Here is a 6,000-nt window from a genome sequence, read left to right as displayed (position 1 = left end):
AAATTTATTCTTGTGTTTCCCTGCCCCCCTCTCCTTTTAAATTATTGTCTGCTGTTTTGTGGCTTTTTTTCTTTTCAATTTGTTCAGATTTATTTGGAGTTTGTATTTTTATTTTTTATCAAGAATCAACACTTTCTAATGTTTGAATTAATTTCTGCTGTCATGTTTTGCTCTAATTTTGTGAATCTAAGTATTAAGTATCTGGTATTCTTTATGAATGAAAGATTTAGAGCACTGACTCCCCAGTGCTTAATAGAACACTAGTTCCGTGAAATTCGCTAGGGGTTTGGTGGTCAAATGAATCTGGAAAACACTATACCATAGTCCCCTCTTAGAGATTTGTGAGAAAGTTGTGAGAAGTCCTACAATACATAAACCTTTTAAACTTCTTTTCAAACTTACCAAATCCCCGAAACCTTTATTCATGTAAAGCTTACGAAACCCTGAATACCCTTAGAAGTCATTTAGGGAAACATTGATTAATAGCAGTAGGTCTCAATCCTAGTTGTACACAAGAATCACCCTAGGGTTTAGACAAGTTAAGTCAGAATCTCTTGGCTTCGGGCTTAAGTATCTGGGTCTTTTAAAACTCTCCAGCTAGTTCTCATGAAGAGCCAGAGTTGAGAACCACTCATCTAGAACAGGGGTTGGCAAACTGTGGCCCATGGGCCCAAATCCAACACCCTGCCTATTTTCGTATGACTCACAGTTTTAATGTTTTTTCAACCATTTACATTTTTAAATGGTTGGAAAAAATTTTTAATTATCAAAATAGCATTCTTTAAAAAATTATATGAAATTCAAATTTCAATGTCCATAAATAGCATTTTATTGGAACATGGTCACATCCATTTGTTTACACGTTGTCTGTGGCTGCTTTTGCACTTCGAGTAGTTGCAATGGTGACTGCATAGCCTCATAAAACCTAAAATATTTATCTGGGCTTTTACAGGAAATATTTACCAACCACTAATCTAGAACAGTGTAGTAGTAATCTCAAAGCATAGTCCCCTGACAAGCAGCATCAGCATCACCTGGGAACTTGATAGAAATGCAAATTCTCAGGTCCCACTTCAGACCCACTGAGTCAGTAGATGATGGTGCATGCTAAAGTCTGGGAACTGTCTATTCCCCTTTCCCTCCACCCCCACTCCGCCAGTTTCTGCAATGTAATGACTCCTTTTTTCAAAGACTTGTAACAAAAATGTTCTACTTTGTCATCCCGATATGTGGAAAATGGAAGATGGTTGTGGACTTGTAGATTGCTTCATAGCCTAGTAGAATAGGCCACATAGGTATCACTTATGAAACTTTTAACAACAATGATGCAGTATTGTCACAGCACTTAGCATATGGTAAGGACGCAGTATACGTACACTAGATGAATGAAGCAGATTTCTGAAATGTAATAATTTATATAAAAAAGAGTAAAAATGTGCACATTATTTTAACTTTGAAACTGTGTTGTTTTCAGATTCCGCTCAGTGATATTTTATCCAACTTGCCTAGGTTAAACTTAAAGTAACTGAAAGTTTAGTAGCCAGTTGTTTTCTGCTTGGCAGATTGGTGGTGGTAGTGGTAGTTTGAGGGATAGGAGAAGACTATTTAGTCAAAGTCCAGACTACTATCTTCTGAAGGAAGGATGGAAAGGAAGCTTTCTGCCCGTGAAGGGATGACATAATCAGTATCATGACAAGGAACTGTGGGTCCCACGTGGTCTTGTGACCCAAAAGAAGTCCAGAGTGCATTTGCTGACAGTGAGATTGTTAAATACTTGAGTACTCATACTAAAAGGATTATATGGTTGACTTTTTCTGGAGATCTTTAAAAACGGTGGATTACTTTATGTTTGAAAGAGACTTGATTGTGTGTCTTCCCCCTTTCCATTCATGCACTTTTTTTGGGTGTTACCTGTTTTATCGTTTTGTTATCTTATAGGTCCTTTTTGTTTATTTAGATTATTAAGTTAAACACTACTGTAATTAATACATAATAAATTAGACTAGTAAATTTTGAGTTTTTACTCTGTCATTGACTGTATTTAAATACCTGTATTGAGCAACATCTTTCTGTTTTTTATGTAGACTTATTTTTTCGGTGTTGATATAATGCTGGTTAAATTCTAGGCTATTTTTTAAACTTTTGGATATCTTTGTCTCTTAAGTTTTGCTTAACACCTTTGTAACTATGACAGATAAGAGCGTGGCACACAGTTTAAACTCGTTAAATGTTCGTTGAATGAAATGACAGCTCTCCTTTCTTTCAGACCAACGGGTCAACAATTTGTGATCTTTTCTTTTGAGACGAAACAGATATTTTGCATTTACTAACCTGGTTGGTATTCTTTTCCCAGATTTTATAGCATATAAAAAAGAAAAAATGCAATTTAGTATTTAACTCACTCTGATTATTCTCCTTTAAAGGGAGCATTGGAAAAAAAAAAAAATCCTCTATCAAAGGTGGCCATACCTACTAACACTCTCAAATACTCCATTGTTTTGTTTAGTTTTTCTTGCTGTCTTCTATCCACTGCCATGTTCCATTTCCCCAGGTGCTAAATTCTGAAGAGCTGCTGTCAACATTGGCACTAAAACATCTCAAGCTTTGGGCTTCTGGGATACATAGTTATCTGGAAAAATTTGGAAGAAGGCCAGGAACAGTGTGCTAGAAGGAACTGGAAGTTTTCAAAGGCTCAAGTGCCGTATTTTATTACATATATGTTAATCTGAACTGGGACTAGGTCCTTTTGAGCTTTGTTTTCTTCAGAGTTTTAACCACTATTATATCTGGGCTTTCTCTCTCCACTCTGTCTCTCTTACTGCCATACTGTATACTTGTATCACTCTTTATTTAAGACTATATAAGTACTAAAAAGCTGTTATTAGACATATCAACATGGTATTTATGTCCTGTCGTTGTTGTAAGAACATTGTCACATTATTTGTATGTGTTAAGCAATCTAGAAATAATGAATGAGCCTGTTAGACGTGTTTCAAGGTCAGTATTTAGAATAATGACTTGCCTGTAATAACTAGTCCAATAGGTATTTTTTTGTGGGCTAAGTACTGGGGTGGTGGGATATAATAAGTTCAAGGAGCTCACAGTTTGTTACAGCAGACAGGCACGTAGAAACATATTTTCAGTCTGTATGTCATTTTTACAGAATATAGGAAAGCCTATTGGGGAAGGCCTAGGGACTAGTAGAAGCAGAGGGTACAGACAGAGATGTTTTATGGAGATGGGGCACATGGAAAAAGTCACAGAAATATGAATTTTCCAAAGCACAAAATCTTTTTCTCCCCCTTTTGGGGAAAAATTTGAGTATTCTTTTTTTAATTGACAAAGTAATACATTCAAAAGTAGGCCCTTTTTTCACCCTGGACCCTCAGGATGAATTTCTTATATATTCTTCAGAAAGTGTCTATACCACTATAAGATTATATACTTTTTTAAAAAGGTGGAATCATATCACATATACTTTGCTGCACTTTATTGTGTTTTTAACTTTTGCTTTTGTTTTTGCTTTTTTCTCTCTCCCACGTAATGGTCTATCTTGGAGATCTTTGGTGGGAAGCTTTTGAAGAAGGGTTTGACATAAAGGAGTGACATGGTCAATTCCATATTTTAGGTAGTTGTAACCCTGATGGCCATGTGAAAGATGATTTTGAGCAGGAAAGACTAGAAGGAAGGAATGTGTTCAAGAATGTAGTCAAAGTGTATCCTTTGTAACAGAACTAGCTTGTCAACCTGAAAGTAGCAGGAAAACCCTTGACCCTTCGTACTCATGGATTGGATCACAGTGAAGGTAATACTGCCTCCCCAGAGGGTATTTGGGAAGTGTACAGTAGTTGTCAGAGTAACTGAGGGGGCTCTGTTGGCATTCGATGGAAAGTAGATTGTAAGGTTTTGGTTTCCAAGCCAGATTCAGCCCTGTCAACATGTTTTGTATGGTCTACGTGTTGTTTTTAGAAATTTAGAAATTTTGAGGGAGTTTGCCCAGCATTTAAAAATAGATTTCACATAAATATTCACATTTATAGCTTCTCTTGAAAAATTAGATCTTTAAACAGTAAGGTTGAATTACATTACACCTTACCTACCTTGTAGGCATTTGAGTTTGTGGTCCTCGCAATAATGAATGATATGAGGGACAAACATGAGACACTTTTCACAGAATGCAAAATGAAAGTGAAAATAAAGAGAAGGATGGTGGCTATGGGACTCTCCTATACAGAAATCTAATTTTAGGAGAATTATTAAGACTTTTGAGAAACCTTTACCTAAGTGTAAATCATTCTGTTTGCTTTTAAAATTGAATGTATATGAATGTGTGTGTGTGTTTGTGTGTATGTATCTTTTTTATCCCATCTTTATTCTTGGACAGTTCATTCCTAAAGCCATTAGGTGAGCCAAGCAAGGTAGGCATCCAGTCCAGTTGGGGGGAGCTGTAGTGCACAGAGCAGGGTATTGGAGTCTGACTAGATTGGGAGGGTGTGGGGTGGGGAAGACCACCAGTATGAGGTTTCAGAGCCCAAGCAGGGTGAGAAGTGCACCCCTGCAAAGCGGTGGCTGGCCTAGGATGTCAGAGTGCAAGTAGAGTAAGGAGAGAGTCAGAGGGTCAGGACTTAAAGGAACCAGGGCTCTTTGAGAAATGGCTGATTCCAGGGCTGGGGTAGGGAAAGAACAAGATGACTCTGGAACTTCTTATTGTGCCATAAAGTAAGAAAGTGCTCAAAGAATGATGGGGTTATGTCTAAAAGACACAATAATGATAGTAATGGATTATAACCATTTTGTATAAAATAGGAAACCACAAGGGAATAAAGAAATGAATACATTCAAAGTTTGATGAAGAACAGGATATTTACATAGTTCCAAATTACGTCCCTACAAAATACTCATTGACTACGAAAGAGAATCTTTGTGGTGAAGTTTGGCAGATAGAACTTTAATCAAGTGATCAAGTCAACATTACCAGTAATGAAATCAAAATCATTTGTCACCTGGTAGGATGCCATGAGAAGAACACAGCATCTGTGATATTCTTACCAAAGATTATGCCCTGAATCTAATCATAAAGGAACACCAGAGGAGCCCATGTTGAGGGACATTCTCATAAAAACAACTGCCCATGTAAATCTTTAAAAGTGTCAAGGTCATAAAAGCCAAGGAAAGACTAGAGCCTTTCTAGATTGAAGGCAACTAAAGAAACATGGCAGCTAAATACAGCACATGATTCTGAACTGGATGGTATTGGACAAATGGGAAAAGTTGAATGCGGTCTGGGGATTAAATGTTAGTAATACATAAGCACTAATTCCTTGATTTTGATGATTGTGTTATATAGTTATCTAGGAAAACAGCCTTGTGTTGTAGGAATTATATGCTGATATGTTCAGGGGTAAGTAACATCATGGTGGCTAGCAAGTTACTCTTGGGTGCTGTCAGGTTTTTAAAAGTTTTTTGTACTTTACTTGCAACTTTTCTGTAAGTTTGAGATTCTTTCAAAATAAACAAATTTTTAAAAATGTAGGAAAGACTTTATGCACACACAGAAAAACTAGCTTGTGATATTTTGCCACAATATGCATTTTAATTTTAGCATTACTTTAACTAATGTTAAAATTAGCATTAGTATTACTTTAATTACATCATCACCGCTGGATAAAGTAAATAACATAGAAGTAGTAGACTGTTCTAAGACCCAGATCATAGAAAATCTTCTTAATTTAGAGTTTTGCTGGAAATAATTAGCAGTAACTCTGTAATATAACAATCTGTGTAAAGCCAATGTGAAGATTCACAGTTGTAAATGTTTTATGTGTTTATTAGTACATGATCTCTTAAAACAAAGTTTGAATATTTGAAATTGCAAAACAGACTTAGAATTTCTTAAGAATGGAAACAGTAATTTTTCTGTAAGATTTTATCAATAATTTTTGAAGTTTTTTTTTTGCTAAATTGATTTGTTTCATATGGGTTAAAAGTAAAGTTTTTGGT

The 6,000-nt window shown here is 35.9% G+C and overlaps 1 protein-coding gene across 1 annotated transcript in view; it reads left to right on the top strand.

The window, feature by feature from the left end:
• ADAM10 (ADAM metallopeptidase domain 10) overlaps positions 1–6,000 on the top strand; it is a 178,252-nt gene that overhangs the window by 168,014 nt on the left and 4,238 nt on the right. The window lies entirely within an intron of this gene.

Source organism: Propithecus coquereli, unplaced genomic scaffold (genome assembly GCF_000956105.1).
Source record: "Propithecus coquereli isolate 6110/MARCELLA unplaced genomic scaffold, Pcoq_1.0 Scaffold57, whole genome shotgun sequence".
In the NCBI taxonomy this organism is placed as follows: Eukaryota; Metazoa; Chordata; class Mammalia; order Primates; family Indriidae; genus Propithecus; species Propithecus coquereli.
The sequence above is the reverse complement of the archived record's forward strand: the minus strand, read 5'-3'. Positions and strand labels throughout refer to the sequence as shown.